This window comes from Schistocerca americana, chromosome 2 (assembly GCF_021461395.2).
Source record: "Schistocerca americana isolate TAMUIC-IGC-003095 chromosome 2, iqSchAmer2.1, whole genome shotgun sequence".
NCBI classification, from domain to species: Eukaryota; Metazoa; Arthropoda; class Insecta; order Orthoptera; family Acrididae; genus Schistocerca; species Schistocerca americana.
In genome coordinates, this window is record NC_060120.1 from 88,515,995 (window position 1) to 88,533,463 (window position 17,469).

At 45.4% G+C, this 17,469-nt stretch overlaps 11 non-coding genes across 11 annotated transcripts; 5 read left to right on the forward strand and 6 right to left on the reverse strand.

Moving 5' to 3' along the window:
- Positions 1 to 1,683: 1,683 nt before the first annotated feature.
- On the reverse strand, positions 1,684 to 1,772 carry Trnay-gua. Its single transcript is given in 2 exon segments — positions 1,684 to 1,719; positions 1,736 to 1,772. It is a non-coding gene; the product is annotated as a tRNA-Tyr (tRNA).
- Positions 1,773 to 2,020: 248 nt separating this feature from the next.
- On the forward strand, positions 2,021 to 2,092 carry Trnaq-cug. The gene has a single exon. It is a non-coding gene; the product is annotated as a tRNA-Gln (tRNA).
- A 6,020-nt stretch (positions 2,093 to 8,112) lies between these two features.
- Trnaq-cug lies at positions 8,113 to 8,184 on the forward strand. The gene has a single exon. It is a non-coding gene; the product is annotated as a tRNA-Gln (tRNA).
- A 358-nt stretch (positions 8,185 to 8,542) lies between these two features.
- Positions 8,543 to 8,631, reverse strand: Trnay-gua. Its single transcript is given in 2 exon segments — positions 8,543 to 8,578; positions 8,595 to 8,631. It is a non-coding gene; the product is annotated as a tRNA-Tyr (tRNA).
- Positions 8,632 to 8,879: 248 nt separating this feature from the next.
- Positions 8,880 to 8,951, forward strand: Trnaq-cug. The gene has a single exon. It is a non-coding gene; the product is annotated as a tRNA-Gln (tRNA).
- A 353-nt stretch (positions 8,952 to 9,304) lies between these two features.
- Trnay-gua lies at positions 9,305 to 9,393 on the reverse strand. Its single transcript is given in 2 exon segments — positions 9,305 to 9,340; positions 9,357 to 9,393. It is a non-coding gene; the product is annotated as a tRNA-Tyr (tRNA).
- A 6,223-nt stretch (positions 9,394 to 15,616) lies between these two features.
- On the reverse strand, positions 15,617 to 15,705 carry Trnay-gua. Its single transcript is given in 2 exon segments — positions 15,617 to 15,652; positions 15,669 to 15,705. It is a non-coding gene; the product is annotated as a tRNA-Tyr (tRNA).
- A 248-nt stretch (positions 15,706 to 15,953) lies between these two features.
- On the forward strand, positions 15,954 to 16,025 carry Trnaq-cug. The gene has a single exon. It is a non-coding gene; the product is annotated as a tRNA-Gln (tRNA).
- Positions 16,026 to 16,383: 358 nt separating this feature from the next.
- Trnay-gua lies at positions 16,384 to 16,472 on the reverse strand. The gene is given in 2 exon segments: positions 16,384 to 16,419; positions 16,436 to 16,472. It is a non-coding gene; the product is annotated as a tRNA-Tyr (tRNA).
- Positions 16,473 to 16,720: 248 nt separating this feature from the next.
- Trnaq-cug lies at positions 16,721 to 16,792 on the forward strand. Its single transcript has one exon. It is a non-coding gene; the product is annotated as a tRNA-Gln (tRNA).
- A 358-nt stretch (positions 16,793 to 17,150) lies between these two features.
- On the reverse strand, positions 17,151 to 17,239 carry Trnay-gua. Its single transcript is given in 2 exon segments — positions 17,151 to 17,186; positions 17,203 to 17,239. It is a non-coding gene; the product is annotated as a tRNA-Tyr (tRNA).
- Positions 17,240 to 17,469: the final 230 nt, after the last annotated feature.

Below are 17,469 nucleotides of genomic sequence, written 5' to 3' on the forward strand. Positions count from 1 at the left end.
TCCTGGCAAGAACTGGCGACAAATTTGGATGAATATCAGCACTCCTCTTCTTCGTTCCCGAGTACGTTCCTTGTGGTACGATGTTGTGAACGAGGTGATGCCCACGGGAGAGAAATTGTGTAAGATCCAATTACGGCCTACACCGACTTGCGACGCATGTGGACATGTGGAAACGTTGCAACACATATTATACTGCAGAGATCAAACGCAAATCTGGAACTGGACGAGAATGAAACTGGCTCTTATTAATAGAACGTCGCCATCCGCAATACAACTGCAGGATATACTCCACCCGGACTGGCAATTATTTCCGAAATCTAAAAATAATAGCTATACCTGGTTAATTGGACAGTACCTCTATTATATGCTGACGACTAAAACGCCTACACTTTCTGATTTTCTCATGTATCTTATTGCCGAATATTACGCGATCAAACGATTACGAAAATATAAAGAAAAATTTCAGAAATTTCTCACCGTTGCTTTGAATGATGGAAAACTTTAAGTGTGCGAACTATTGAGTACGATTATTGCTTTTTATTTATTTCTTCTATTATCAGGGTATCTCTTTGTCAGTTCTCAGGACTTTTATTGTTTCATGGTTGGTGCAATGTGTGCACCTAAGGCCCAAGAGAAGCAGCATGCAACAGGATGCTAAACTTGTGGAGCCAATATTTATTTCTGTTTCTTTACGTTCCCCAGAAGACACGTATAGTTTAATTTGATGAAGTTTAACTCAGACGAGGCAGTATTTCTTTCTAGATACCCGTTTTTCCTCAACACAGACCTTTATTTTCTCCTTATTATCTATGATGCTGAAAGAGAAACATATGCTCTTGTTGATTTTGTCTCCACCAACTCAAGGAACACACCAGTTACTTTAGTGAATAACTACAAGAAAACAGCACGGCGGCCATCTCGGCGAACATACTCTCAACGCTAAGAGACGACGCCATTGAATCAAGCCTTCAAGCAACTCAAACATCGATGAATGCAGAACGACACGGAAACATTCATGCCATTACTAAGTGAAGACGAGCTTGAGAGGTAGTGATCCTGAGATATACCACCGCAAAATATATATATCTATATATATATATATATAAAAAAACAAAAACAAAATCTCCAAAAAAAGCGCAGAAGCTAGCCGAAGAAGGCACAAAAAGGTGAGCGTATGGATGGGCTGTGTGGGGAGAAGGGAGGCCCAAAAGAAAAAAAAATAATAAAAAAAAAAAAAAAAAAAAAAGAAAAAAAAAAAAATGGTGTAACGGTTAGCACTCTGGACTCTGAATCCAGCGATCCGAGTTCGAATCTCGGTGGAACCTTCGTTTAGTCTAAATTTTCTGTAATAAGCGTTTCTCGCCGAGGAAGTATCAGCGATAGGCTCAGGGATTTAGTTTCTACGTTTGTGTTAAAAACGAGACGTCTATGAAACGGCTGAATATTGGTGCGACGATGTGACCTATATAGCACATTAAACGAGTGATGCCTGTAAGAGCAAGCAATTTTACGATAATTCGAAGAAATATCATTATCCTACGAAGGCTAAGACTCCCATGATTATCAACTAGCTATTACTAGCTGAGCAAATGAATTTCCTTTAAAATAGGTTTAAAACATAGGGAGGTTCTGACCGAGTGGGCATGCTCTGGAGCCTATTTGCTCCTGAGATTAGAAAAACAGTCCTCTGGGCCGGATTTGAACCAGCGACCTATGGATAACTGTGAATCCTCCACTACAGTCCACCGCTCTACCAACTGAGCTACCAGAGGCTCTGCATGCTTTCTTGTTCGTTCTGATTGCTTTACGTCCGTCCCTGTCTTTCGTTTCCACACACTGCTACTCAGCGCGCCCATATAGACGCACAGGAAATGCAGTCATCGGCTGCAACTGCAAACATTGCCCAGATTAAGTTTTATAATGCTCGATCGTGTCAATTAGGTTAAAAAATGCAAGTAGGAAGTGTCTGAAGTACGTCAGTATACTGCTAAATGTATTTACGCGTCCCATGCTCGTGTCTGGTTCCATGATGTAACGGTTAGCACTCTGGACTCTGAATCCAGCGATCCGAGTTCGAATCTCGGTGGAACCTTCGTTTAGTCTAAATTTTCTGTAATAAGCGTTTCTCGCCGAGGAAGTATCAGCGATAGGCTCAGGGATTTAGTTTCTACGTTTGTGTTAAAAACGAGACGTCTATGAAACGGCTGAATATTGGTGCGACGATGTGACCTATATAGCACATTAAACGAGTGATGCCTGTAAGAGCAAGCAATTTTACGATAATTCGAAGAAATATCATTATCCTACGAAGGCTAAGACTCCCATGATTATCAACTAGCTATTACTAGCTGAGCAAATGAATTTCCTTTAAAATAGGTTTAAAACATAGGGAGGTTCTGACCGAGTGGGCATGCTCTGGAGCCTATTTGCTCCTGAGATTAGAAAAACAGCCCTCTGGGCCGGATTTGAACCAGCGACCTATGGATAACTGTGAATCCTCCACTACAGTCCACCGCTCTACCAACTTTTTTTTTTTTTTTTTTTTTATTTATATCGTGTGGAAAAAATTCCGTTCCGGTACCGGGAATCGAACCCGGGCCTCCTGGGTGAAAGCCAGGTATCCTAGCCACTTTTTTTTTTTTTTTTTTTTTTTTTTTTTTGAAAATTGCAGTTTCATGTTTGTTAAATAGATAACTGGCGGCAAACGTCGGTAGTGGAGCCTTTCCCTCGGTCGCCTGGTGATTTAGGTCGGGGTCAGAGACGCGCCGCAAAAGCAGTGGGGCCTCTTCGCGGCACTGCCATTGCTTCGCGCTCCAAACCCCTCCCGTGTCACCATGAAAGACAACCAGTGGTCACTAGCCTATTCCCACTCTTTCGAAAGCAATATGGAGCATATTACCAAATGTCTTCTTATGAGCCGGGTACTTGAGCACCTTGTCAAATTCGGTTTCCATGTACATTAAAAATTCAAGTCGATTGTCGCCTCCAACGTTGTTAAAAATGTAACTGGTGAACTTCCCCATGAGCCACATCACTGCATTGTTTTTCGTCTGAGGGAAGTAGCGTTCAGCGGGGCGGTACAAATGCTGAGGAGTGAAAGTGTGCGCAGAAGTCCTGGTGATTAGGGCAAGTTTCTCTCTGGTCCACTGCCAGTTGTAAATATGGCCGCCACACGTATATCGATGACACACAGTGTCGACAAGGTGACATTTGCCACAGAGGTTGGTGTCACTTAACCCTATTCCAAACAGACGTTCATTAGTACAGATGAGATTATTGATAACTTTGTACCACGCTGTCCGTACATCACTCGAAAGAACCGTACTACTAATATTTTTCCAGACGACGTCCCATGCGAAACCAGGGAACTTAGATTCTATGACATTGTTGCTGTGCAGCTGTTTCCGTTCTGCGAAAATCGCCTTCGCCGTGACTGTCGGCGACCGTAAAAGTTCTTTGCTGATGTAGCTGCGTTCAAGATAAAAGTCCCTTACATGTTTAAGTTTAAAACTGATGTGCTGAAGATTGACGGGTGGATCGAGACTTTGTGGCCGGACTATATTGTACAACTTTGCCGTGAGGCATTCCGGGGAGTGGGACATGATAGTTAATGTTCTGTTGACATACAATGCCATTGCTTTACATTTAATGTCCGTCAAACCCAGGCCCCCTTTACAAGGATCCAGAATTGCTGTTTTGACAGAGACACGAAATAATTCCCCACGCCACAAAAAATTTGCTAAGCGGGACATAATGGCCTTCGCTATCATGGCGGGAAGAGGGAAAATTTGTGCAGTGTAGTAAGCCTTAGACAAGATATAAGTATTTAATAAACGAACCCTTTGAAATTGGTCCAGGCAGCGGGAGTGATTGGCAATCAGTGCCCCCTGGATAGTCCGTGAAACCTCGCGCCAATTTATCGAGATCATTCGGAAAATGGATGTCTTCAGGACCATCCCAATAGCTTTATGTTGATGGACATTAGTCGCCCACGCAATGCGCAACTGGGCAAGCCCCTTGAGGTTTAAAAATTTACTTTTTTGAACGTTCTGCCTCGCACCGGATGCCGAACAATAGGTCGCGAGCGCCAACTCAAGTTGTGACACATCCGCCTGATTTCTGATGATGACGCCAACATCATCCGCGTAGGCGCCCACCACAGTTTTCATGCCTGAAACTGTAATTCCGGTGAGTCGACATCGTAGCTGTCGTAAAAAGGGTTCTAGAGAAAGAACAAAAAGCAGCATTGACAAGGGACTGCCTTGGGGGACGCCACGTTGTATTCCGATGCGCTTCGTCAACTGGCAATTAACAGAGAGTTGTGCTGTGATTCCCATCGCCACGTTCTTGATGACAGCTATGGAGGTGTCGAGAAACCCCATCCGGCGCAACGTCTCTATCAGATACGGATGATCGACCCTATCAAACGCTTTGTGGAAATCGACAAAAAGCAGTCCACATTTAATATTGCATGCGTGAGTCAGGGCAACGACGTCCCGGTATAAAGCAGCAGTTTGTAAGATGGTCTTCTTAAAGGCGCAGGTCTGTTGGGGGCAAATGATTTTAGCGGTGAACGGCATAATGCGGTGATGGAGTACTCGAGCTAGAAGCTTATAATCGGAGTTCAAAAGTGAAATCGGTCGGAGGTTGGTTAAACGTTTGCAACCCTTATTCTTCGGGAGAAGTACAATTTTGCATTGTTTAAATTCTGCTGGCACCGGTGTTCCCCGTAAGACTTCATTGATTAGGTGGGTGAACTTGTCTCCTATTAAAGGCCAAAACCTTTTATAGAATTCAACGGGTAGGCCGTCAGGTCCTGGTGATTTGTTAACGGCAGAATTGCAGATGACGGCGTAAACATCATCATTTTCGACAGTCGAAGAAAGAGCGTCATTGTCATCTCCCGTAAGTTGTGGAGTATGAGAGCCAAAAAGTTCGTCATAAGCGTCCACATTTGTGTCCCCCGGTGCATACATGTTTGAATAGTAAGCGGAGATTTCCTGGAGTATTCCCTGCTGCGTGCTGAGTTTCGTACCATCCTCGAGTTGAAGTTCGTCTATGAAAGTGCCTCGTCTAGTTTTGCTGTCACGAATAAGATGATACAAGGCAGTAGTCTCATCTGCAATGACAGATTTCGCTTTGGACCGTACCTTAAGGCCCTCCAGTTCTTGACGTTTCAAGCGCAGTAATTTGGCTTTTATCAGTTTGACATCTTTCAGGCGTGTCGTCACGGCTCCCGCCTGATCATAAAGATCCCGTAGCACACTGTAATAAAACTCGACGGTGGCTTTCCGTTCCCTAGCCCTGCGGATACTAAAGGATATTAAAACACTCCTGATCTTTGGCTTCGCCCGTCTGGTCCACCATTCAATCACACTTCGAAAGTTGTGAAGTGAACGGAGACACAGCACCCATGCAGCAGTTATTTCGTCGTCTAATTCTGTGTCCGACAATAAAGAAACATTTAGATGCCACTGGTTTCGTACTCGGCGAGCAGGTTGTTGTGGCAGATTGAGACATGTTAACAACGCACTATGGTCGGAGAAAATGACGGGAACAGTTTCAGCATGCGTTACGTTGCTTTTTAAATCATCCGAGACATAAATTCTGTCGATTCTGCTAGAAGAGTTGGCAACGGTATGAGTAAACTTCACCAACGTGGGGTATCGTACCTCCCACACATCGTGCAGTTTGAGATCAGCAACAAGGCGTCGCAACTCACCAGAATAATTAAAATTAGGAGTCTGATCTTTGCGGCCCAGAACACAATTAAAGTCACCACCGAGTATCAGTGGTGAGGGATTTCGCCGCAAGAGGTAAATAATATCGTCTTTGAAGAACGCGGCTCGTGCTGCCCGGTGACTACTACCAGAGGGTGCATATAAATTGACAAAAGTGACCCCTGCGATGGTAAGCCCAATCCCTCTCCCCGACTCTAACGTATCAACGTTTTGAACGGGAATGCCTTCCCGAACTAAAATGGCAGTACCGACGTGCGCTTCCGGTGAAATATTGGAAAAACATACAAATCCGGTAAAGTCGAGGTGGGGCGATACAACCTCCTGAAGAAATGCGATGTCAGTCGCTGAGTCGTAGAGAAACTGTTTGAGAGCAGCGAGTTTTAAATCCGACTGGATCCTGTTAATATTGAGAGTGGAAAGCGTGTAGGATTGCAACATGAAGCACGGAGATATCTAATCACCTGTCAGGCCATCATTCCACGCCAGAACCTTCGTGAGAATCTGACTTCGAAGATGCGTCAGCATCGGCGCCGGAACCTTTCTTTTTAGGCTTCCTGCGAACAACATTGACATTGGGTTTCACCGAGTGTCGGCGCCAACCTCCCGTTGAGAAATTCGCAGCGGATGGCGGGGTAGGAGGATCGGAGCTGACGTCAGGTGCCAGCTCCTCCTCCACTGCACACGGTGATGGCTCAGACTGCAAAACTACTTCCGGCGACCTATCTCTTCCACATGCTCTTTCGATAGCTGAGTGTTTATCAACGGTGGAACCTTCCGTTTGTTTGTTGTCGGGCTGAGGCGGTGACGTAGCCGGCTGTTTACGCCCACGCACTTCCCCGTCCTGTTTACAAACGGTGTCAACATCGGTCGGTCGGTCGGTCTGCATCGGTTGACATGCCTCAGGTGACAGGCGTGGTACTGAAGCTACCACGGCCTGTTCGTTTACGGGTAAGGGACCCAACTGAGCAACTGGCACCGGTGAATTGGCGCCACAATCCGAAAGCAGGGAATGTTCGGAGCCCGGAACCTCAAACATCGGCGGCGATGTGCCAGCGACAGATGACCTAGCCACATTAATGTCATCGTCGTCTGCACTACCGCTATCGTAAGTGCGTCGTCTCTTGTGAGTAACGACACTACTTTGAACAACAGAAGAGTCTGAAGTCTCCTTTCGCGCTAGCGGTGGAAAGTCAGCAGCACGATGCTGCGCCCTATCTTCATCTTTGTCCAGGATGGGGGAACTGGACCCATCTGTCACAGAATTTTCCTTCACAAGGTCGGCCAGAGTTAACTTTTTGCGCTGCTGTAAGTGGGTTTGCAAAACAAAGACACGTTTCGGACAATCCTGCCTCATATGTCCACTCTCATTACAGACATGACAGGTCAAAGTCTGTCCACTGTACATAACATGCGCCTTATATCCGCAAACTTGAACATGAGAGGGAATATTATTCTTGACTTGCATGTCGACCGAACGCACACCGCTAAAGCATTGCAACCGGTGTTGGCTGGACCACCGTTCATTCCTAATTTGCTTAATTTCACCATACTTAGAAAGAACGTCTTTTAAATAACAGTTGTCAACCTCGGGGGGCAAGTTAAAAACACGCACATGCTTGTAATCAACATCAGCATTAGAAACTGTGACCTTACTCACCGAATTGTCACGGTGGCGGAATTCAGCTTCCCCATCAAATTTGTTTAATATCCGTTCCAGCACCAAAGGCGAGAGCAGCTTGACATAAAAACAGTATTGTTCCAGATCATAGTAAGCCGTATGTATCTGATCAGATGTGAGGCCAACAACATCAACAATCCAGTCGTGAATTTCCAGTGAACTGGGTTGTACATATCGGGTAGCCTTGTCAAAACCAAAGCGCACAGTAAGCTTCCTGGGAAACATGGTAGACATTGCAGCAGATAAACAGCGGCCAAAACCGCTTTCAAGACAGAAACAAAATAGACGTCGAAAACACAAGTACAAACACACAAAACACTAACACACACGGAACGAAGAGTAACAAGAGCTAGTCGCGACTTCGAAACACAGCAGCTAAGCGGAGCGCTAACACGTCCTCACAGCACGCCGTCTGAAGCGGAACTGCGAACTGAGCTACCAGAGGCTCTGCATGCTTTCTTGTTCGTTCTGATTGCTTTACGTCCGTCCCTGTCTTTCGTTTCCACACACTGCTACTCAGCGCGCCCATATAGACGCACAGGAAATGCAGTCATCGGCTGCAACTGCAAACATTGCCCAGATTAAGTTTTATAATGCTCGATCGTGTCAATTAGGTTAAAAAATGCAAGTAGGAAGTGTCTGAAGTACGTCAGTATACTGCTAAATGTATTTACGCGTCCCATGCTCGTGTCTGGTTCCATGGTGTAACGGTTAGCACTCTGGACTCTGAATCCAGCGATCCGAGTTCGAATCTCGGTGGAACCTTCGTTTAGTCTAAATTTTCTGTAATAAGCGTTTCTCGCCGAGGAAGTATCAGCGATAGGCTCAGGGATTTAGTTTCTACGTTTGTGTTAAAAACGAGACGTCTATGAAACGGCTGAATATTGGTGCGACGATGTGACCTATATAGCACATTAAACGAGTGATGCCTGTAAGAGCAAGCAATTTTACGATAATTCGAAGAAATATCATTATCCTACGAAGGCTAAGACTCCCATGATTATCAACTAGCTATTACTAGCTGAGCAAATGAATTTCCTTTAAAATAGGTTTAAAACATAGGGAGGTTCTGACCGAGTGGGCATGCTCTGGAGCCTATTTGCTCCTGAGATTAGAAAAACAGTCCTCTGGGCCGGATTTGAACCAGCGACCTATGGATAACTGTGAATCCTCCACTACAGTCCACCGCTCTACCAACTGAGCTACCAGAGGCTCTGCATGCTTTCTTGTTCGTTCTGATTGCTTTACGTCCGTCCCTGTCTTTCGTTTCCACACACTGCTACTCAGCGCGCCCATATAGACGCACAGGAAATGCAGTCATCGGCTGCAACTGCAAACATTGCCCAGATTAAGTTTTATAATGCTCGATCGTGTCAATTAGGTTAAAAAATGCAAGTAGGAAGTGTCTGAAGTACGTCAGTATACTGCTAAATGTATTTACGCGTCCCATGCTCGTGTCTGGTTCCATGGTGTAACGGTTAGCACTCTGGACTCTGAATCCAGCGATCCGAGTTCGAATCTCGGTGGAACCTTCGTTTAGTCTAAATTTTCTGTAATAAGCGTTTCTCGCCGAGGAAGTATCAGCGATAGGCTCAGGGATTTAGTTTCTACGTTTGTGTTAAAAACGAGACGTCTATGAAACGGCTGAATATTGGTGCGACGATGTGACCTATATAGCACATTAAACGAGTGATGCCTGTAAGAGCAAGCAATTTTACGATAATTCGAAGAAATATCATTATCCTACGAAGGCTAAGACTCCCATGATTATCAACTAGCTATTACTAGCTGAGCAAATGAATTTCCTTTAGGTTTAAAACATAGGGAGGTTCTGACCGAGTGGGCATGCTCTGGAGCCTATTTGCTCCTGAGATTAGAAAAACAGTCCTCTGGGCCGGATTTGAACCAGCGACCTATGGATAACTGTGAATCCTCCACTACAGTCCACCGCTCTACCAACTGAGCTACCAGAGGCTCTGCATGCTTTCTTGTTCGTTCTGATTGCTTTACGTCCGTCCCTGTCTTTCGTTTCCACACACTGCTACTCAGCGCGCCCATATAGACGCACAGGAAATGCAGTCATCGGCTGCAACTGCAAACATTGCCCAGATTAAGTTTTATAATGCTCGATCGTGTCAATTAGGTTAAAAAATGCAAGTAGGAAGTGTCTGAAGTACGTCAGTATACTGCTAAATGTATTTACGCGTCCCATGCTCGTGTCTGGTTCCATGGTGTAATCAGTTCCGCCGCAGCAGCGGCCGTGTGCAGACGTGCCGGAGTGCTCGCTCCGCGCGTGTTTGGCGGCGCCTGCAGCTGGTTGGGCCTTGTAAGTACATCATGGCCTTTGCCATGGATGATCAGTTACGCCGTTACACGTTGCGTTTCCAATTCCCGTTCGGTTTTAGCCGACCACAGGTCCACGAAGTAGTCGATTCTTCTTCGACAGATTGAGTCTTAAAGACGAGGAAGTTTTAGGATTTTCGTACGATTTCCTGGCGAATGCTGTCTACGTGAAACTTGTTAGTGACGAGCCTTGTTTACGTGTAATGGACTTAACTAAGGGTACTGCCGAGTTCGTTAATTCGGATGGTGAAATTTGTAAAGTTGTCGTTACCCATGCTGGGTTAGGTCTGCGCATGGTCCGTGTGTTCAACCTACCATTTGAAATTGAACTTGCACGTATTCGGCAATGTCTGTCCCAGTATGGGAACGTATTGGACATTCACCAAGAGCAGTGGAGTGGACTTAAACACTTCAATGTGGATAATGGTGTCAGGGTAGCGCGAATTGACCTCTCGAAGCATATCCCATCGAATGTCGTGATACAAGGCTTCCGGGCACTCGTTATGTACGAGGGGCAACCACGTACTTGTGTACTTTGTGGCTCTACGGACCATCTGAAGGCCGCGTGTCCCCGTGCTAAACCAGTGCGTCGTGTTTTGCGTCAACGCGATGCCCTTGCAGCAGGGCGGGATGGCAATAGGCCGACGTATGCCGAGAGCCTTGTCGGTCCGTCTGTCGTTAGCGCGCCACAGCTGCACGCGGCTGAGGTTGTGCCTGACGTGACCGCCGCCGATGTAAACACAGCTACGGCGAGCCGAATGCCCGTTGATTCTGACGTGGAAAACTATGCAATCGACGGGGCCGGAAATTCGCGCCCTTCTGATGCTGGCGTGGTCCGTGTGGAACTTCCGCCAGGATTGCCCGATCAACATCTACACCCATCTGCGGAGAGTCTTCCACCTGAGGACCCTGGTAACCAGCCGCGAGTTTCCCATCCCCTTGAAGTGTCTTCTCCGCTAAGCGCAGTTTCCGGCAACGAACAATCTCCCGCGGGTGCTACTCTTACCGCTGCGAAACCCGACATCAACGAACACGTTGAGGACGTTCGTCCTCAGAAGAAAGGACGACAAAAGAAATCGGTCCGTAAGCAGAGTGACGAGGAAACTCGTACTCTTGAACAGAAACTGCAACGTACAATCAAGCAGTTCCGGACCGATGAATGTGAGAGAATCGTTACAGACGATGGAGTACAGATCGTGCAGCTTTCAGAGGAGACCGATGTGGTGATGCATGTCGACAGTTCTGGACCCGATGCATTTATGGATACCACTACCTCGCCGGGGTCGAGCAAGCAGCCGTCCTGGGCCGACGATACGCATTAACATGGTATTGCCCTTTCTTATGCGGGATTACAAAATTGCAACTGCTAATATAAATCGAATAACATCCGATGTCAAATTAAAATGTTTGACTGACTATATGTACGCCGCCGATATCGATATCGTTTTCTTACAAGAAGTCGTCACACCCAAGGTCGGGAATGTCACGGGCTATGAGGCCCTCATAAATATTGGCGATGAGGCAGGGACTGCAATTTTGTACAAAGCGGGCATCACTTGTAAACCTCGAGCGCTTTTAGAAACGGGTCGAGGGATTGCCGTACAACTCGAAGATTTGCTTTTGGTCAACGTCTATGCCCCGACTGGATCTGTAGGCCGAAGGGATAGGAGTGTTTTTTATCGCGATGAAATTGTGCCATTATTATCCTGTGGTTGTTCGAAGATTTTATTGGGCGGCGATTTTAATTGTGTTATACGCAGAGAAGACCAGTGTCCGAATTTTAATTTTTGTTTGGAGTTGCGAGATTTAATTGATGGGCTGGACTTACAAGATACCTGGTGCTCACTTCGCCCGCAGGTTACCGGATATACGTATGTTACCGCTGCCTCCGCTAGTCGTCTGGATAGGTTCTATGTATCTAAAGACATTTTAAGCACTGCCAGGGATTGTGAAATATGGCCTGTTAATTTTAGCGACCACTGTGCGTATCACATCACGCTTCGGCACGTCTCGCAGAAAACCTTTTTGGGTCAAGGCGTATGGCACCTGAACGTCGCACTGTTGGACGACGGCGACCTGAAGAAGGATCTCATTGCAACGTGGCAATGGTGCCTCCAGCGACGACAAAGGTATAGGGAGCGTGTTCATTGGTGGACAGAGCTAGTAAAACCGCACATAAAGAAATGTATTTGTCAGTTTGCCAGGGCCAAGGCGTACTGGAAGAAACAGACGTTGGAATTTTATTTTACCGCTCTCCGCCAGTTGTACAACGATTCCTCTGCACTGCCTGGCAATATCCTTCGCATTAAACGTACCAAAGCCAAAATTACCGCATTGGTTCGTGAGTCTCTGGCAGGAGCCCAAGTCAGGGCACGCGCTTTCGATGACACCTTTAACGAGTCAGCGTCCTTGTATCATGTCATACGGGAAGCTAAAAGAGGCAGACAAAAAATCATTACTCAACTGACAGATGACGATGGTCGTGTTTATGATGAGCAAGGCGAGCTTAAGGCTTTTATTCGGAATCATTTCCGGCAACTTTACTCACTGCCTGACACAGATGTAGAGGCGGGAGAGGAATTTTTGTCTAACATTACGACATCGGTGGATCCGGACGACCACGCACAGCTCCTGGCAAACATAACTAACTTCGAAGTGAAGTCAATCATTACGTCTGCGGCGAAAGGAAAAGCTGCAGGATCAGACGGTTTGCCGGTTGAATTTTATCTTCGGTATTGGGATGTTTTCGGCGACGAACTGACTATCATGTATAATGAACTGTTAACGCATACTGCTTTTCCATCGCAGTTCACCGAGGGCCTGATAGTCTTAGTCTCCAAACCGTCACCAGGGACTTCACTCAATAACTTACGACCAATCACCCTACTCAATGCAGATTTCAAAATCTTTACTCGGATTCTGAATGCCAGACTCAAGCCAGTCCTTAGTAAAGTGCTTGGTTCATACCACATGAACGTGGTTACTGGTCGATCGATGATAGACGCCCTGTGGGAATACCGAGATATTGCATATTTGACTTGGATTTGCAAGACCACGTTGGCAATAGTCTTTTTTGACTTCGACAAGGCATTTGATCGGACTAACCATGGATTTCTATTCCGAACGCTGGACAAACTGGGTTTCAACCAGCATTTCGTGCAGATAATCAGGAACTGTCTCTGCAATACGTCTTCCCGCGTGAAATTCAACGGCCAGTTAACAGCCCCTGTGCCCATCCAACAAGGTTTGCGACAAGGGTGCCCGCTTTCCACGACTCTTTTCGCCATTGCCATAGAGCCACTACTGAAAACGTTTTGCGTCACTTTACCGGGTCTTCAAACGCTGAATACCAAGACCGTCTGTCATGCCTATGCGGACGATATCAGCGTCCTTATCAACAACGACGAAGAGTTCGATACCGTGCGGCGGCTTGTCCACCGGTATGCCAGCGCCTGCGGTGCACGCCTTAACGAACGGAAATCCAAAGTCTTGCATCTAGGTCCGCAGGCTCGCTTCGCGGACACCGTCTGGTTAGAGGCAACCAACCAGCTCAAGCACCTTGGTTTGATTCTCACTCCGAATCCACGGGAAATGGTAAGAGTGAATTGGGAACAGAAGCTCAACGTCCTTCGAGCTTTGATTCGTGAGCACAATATGCGGTGTTTAGACAGGATTCAGAGAGCACATTTCGTCAATTATTATGTTCTCAGCAAGATTTACCATGTTGCCGCTGTTCTCCCTATTCCTCCTGATATTGCAAACAGAATCTTAGCCCTTGCAGGCTGGTACATTTGGCGAGGTAATATTTTTAAAGTCACTTTCAAGGCTACCGCTTTACCTCGGTATAAAGGTGGTTTAGCCCTTAAAAATGTTGAATTACAGTGCTTAGCGATTTTTCTAGCTCGAACGACAAGGATCTTACGAAATAGTCAGACAGGTCTTACAGCACGTCTCTTCCAGCAGTTACGACCACCGGATATGACGCCGCCGATAAATGTTGGACATATCCATCCCGAGCTCGTTCATATTCGCCGATATTACGTGGAGTCCAGCTATGTCCATCAACACCTGCAACCACTCACTGCTGCTGCTGTCTACAGTGTATTTACGAATCGGCAACAGAATAACTCTATAGAAATGCAGTATCCTAGCAAGGACTGGCGACAAATTTGGGTGAATATCAGCACTCCTCTCCTTCATTCCCGAGTTCGTTCCGTGTGGTATGATGTTGTGAACGAGGTGATGCCCACGGGGGAGAAATTGTGTAAGATCCAACTACGGCCTACTCCGACTTGCGACGCATGTGGCCATGTGGAAACATTGCAACACATATTAAACTGCAGAGATCAGACGCAAATCTGGAATTGGACGAGAATGAAACTGGCTCTTATTAATAGAACGACGCCATCCGCAATACAACTGCAAGATATATTCCAACCGGACTGGAAATTATTTCCGAAATCTAAAAATAATAGCTATACCTGGTTAATTGGACAGTACCTATATTATATGCTGACAACTAAAACGCCTACATTTTCTGATTTTCATATGTATCTTATTGCCGAATATTACGCGATCAAACGATTACGGAAGTATAAAGAAAAGTTTCAGAATTTTCTCACCGTTGCTTTGAATGATGGGAAGCTTTAAGTGTGCGAACCAATGGGCACGATCATTGCTTTTTTTTTATTTATTTCTTCTGTTATCTGGGTATCTCATTGTCAGTTTTCAGGACTCCATTGCTTCATAGGTTGTACAATGTGTGCACCTAAGGTCAACGAGAAGCAGCATGCAACAGGATGCCAAACTTGTGGAGCCAGTGTTTATTTCTGTTTTTTACTTTACTCAGAAGACAAGTATAGTTTAATTTGACGAGGTTTAACAGACGGGGCAGTATTTCTTTCTAGATACCCATCTTTCCTCTATACGGAACTTTATTTCTATTATTATTTACGATGCTGACAGAGAAACCTCTGATCTTGTTGTTTTTGTCTCCACTAACTCAAGGAACACACACTAGTACCCAGTTACTTTCGTTAATAACTCCAAGAAAACAGCACGGCGGTAATCTCGGCGAACTTACTCTCAACGCTAAGAGATGACAACTTTGAATCATGCCTCCAGGAAACTGAATCATCGACGAATGCAGAACGACACGGAAACATTATGCTATTATTACGTGAAGACGAGCTTGAGACGTAGTGATCCTGAGATCTACCACCGCAAAAAAAAAAAAAAAACAAAAAAAAAAAAAAAAAAAAAAAATTAAAAAAAAATAATAATAAACAAATAAATTATACACTACTATAGCGCAGAAGCTAGCCGAAGAAGGCACACAAAGGTGAGCGTATGGATGGGCTGTGTGGGGAGAAGGGAGGCCCAAAATTAAAAAAAAAAAAAAAAAAAAGAAAAAAAAAAAAAAAAAAAAAAATGGTGTAACGGTTAGCACTCTGGACTCTGAATCCAGCGATCCGAGTTCGAATCTCGGTGGAACCTTCGTTTAGTCTAAATTTTCTGTAATAAGCGTTTCTCGCCGAGGAAGTATCAGCGATAGGCTCAGGGATTTAGTTTCTACGTTTGTGTTAAAAACGAGACGTCTATGAAACGGCTGAATATTGGTGCGACGATGTGACCTATATAGCACATTAAACGAGTGATGCCTGTAAGAGCAAGCAATTTTACGATAATTCGAAGAAATATCATTATCCTACGAAGGCTAAGACTCCCATGATTATCAACTAGCTATTACTAGCTGAGCAAATGAATTTCCTTTAAAATAGGTTTAAAACATAGGGAGGTTCTGACCGAGTGGGCATGCTCTGGAGCCTATTTGCTCCTGAGATTAGAAAAACAGTCCTCTGGGCCGGATTTGAACCAGCGACCTATGGATAACTGTGAATCCTCCACTACAGTCCACCGCTCTACCAACTGAGCTACCAGAGGCTCTGCATGCTTTCTTGTTCGTTCTGATTGCTTTACGTCCGTCCCTGTCTTTCGTTTCCACACACTGCTACTCAGCGCGCCCATATAGACGCACAGGAAATGCAGTCATCGGCTGCAACTGCAAACATTGCCCAGATTAAGTTTTATAATGCTCGATCGTGTCAATTAGGTTAAAAAATGCAAGTAGGAAGTGTCTGAAGTACGTCAGTATACTGCTAAATGTATTTACGCGTCCCATGCTCGTGTCTGGTTCCATGGTGTAACGGTTAGCACTCTGGACTCTGAATCCAGCGATCCGAGTTCGAATCTCGGTGGAACCTTCGTTTAGTCTAAATTTTCTGTAATAAGCGTTTCTCGCCGAGGAAGTATCAGCGATAGGCTCAGGGATTTAGTTTCTACGTTTGTGTTAAAAACGAGACGTCTATGAAACGGCTGAATATTGGTGCGACGATGTGACCTATATAGCACATTAAACGAGTGATGCCTGTAAGAGCAAGCAATTTTACGATAATTCGAAGAAATATCATTATCCTACGAAGGCTAAGACTCCCATGATTATCAACTAGCTATTACTAGCTGAGCAAATGAATTTCCTTTAAAATAGGTTTAAAACATAGGGAGGTTCTGACCGAGTGGGCATGCTCTGGAGCCTATTTGCTCCTGAGATTAGAAAAACAGTCCTCTGGGCCGGATTTGAACCAGCGACCTATGGATAACTGTGAATCCTCCACTACAGTCCACCGCTCTACCAACTGAGCTACCAGAGGCTCTGCATGCTTTCTTGTTCGTTCTGATTGCTTTACGTCCGTCCCTGTCTTTCGTTTCCACACACTGCTACTCAGCGCGCCCATATAGACGCACAGGAAATGCAGTCATCGGCTGCAACTGCAAACATTGCCCAGATTAAGTTTTATAATGCTCGATCGTGTCAATTAGGTTAAAAAATGCAAGTAGGAAGTGTCTGAAGTACGTCAGTATACTGCTAAATGTATTTACGCGTCCCATGCTCGTGTCTGGTTCCATGGTGTAACGGTTAGCACTCTGGACTCTGAATCCAGCGATCCGAGTTCGAATCTCGGTGGAACCTTCGTTTAGTCTAAATTTTCTGTAATAAGCGTTTCTCGCCGAGGAAGTATCAGCGATAGGCTCAGGGATTTAGTTTCTACGTTTGTGTTAAAAACGAGACGTCTATGAAACGGCTGAATATTGGTGCGACGATGTGACCTATATAGCACATTAAACGAGTGATGCCTGTAAGAGCAAGCAATTTTACGATAATTCGAAGAAATATCATTATCCTACGAAGGCTAAGACTCCCATGATTATCAACTAGCTATTACTAGCTGAGCAAATGAATTTCCTTTAAAATAGGTTTAAAACATAGGGAGGTTCTGACCGAGTGGGCATGCTCTGGAGCCTATTTGCTCCTGAGATTAGAAAAACAGCCCTCTGGGCCGGATTTGAACCAGCGACCTATGGATAACTGTGAATCCTCCACTACAGTCCACCGCTCTACCAACTGAGCTACCAGAGGCTCTGCATGCTTTCTTGTTCGTTCTGATTGCTTTACGTCCGTCCCTGTCTTTCGTTTCCACACACTGCTACTCAGCGCGCCCATATAGACGCACAGGAAATGCAGTCATCGGCTGCAACTGCAAACATTGCCCAGATTAAGTTTTATAATGCTCGATCGTGTCAATTAGGTTAAAAAATGCAAGTAGGAAGTGTCTGAAGTACGTCAGTATACTGCTAAATGTATTTACG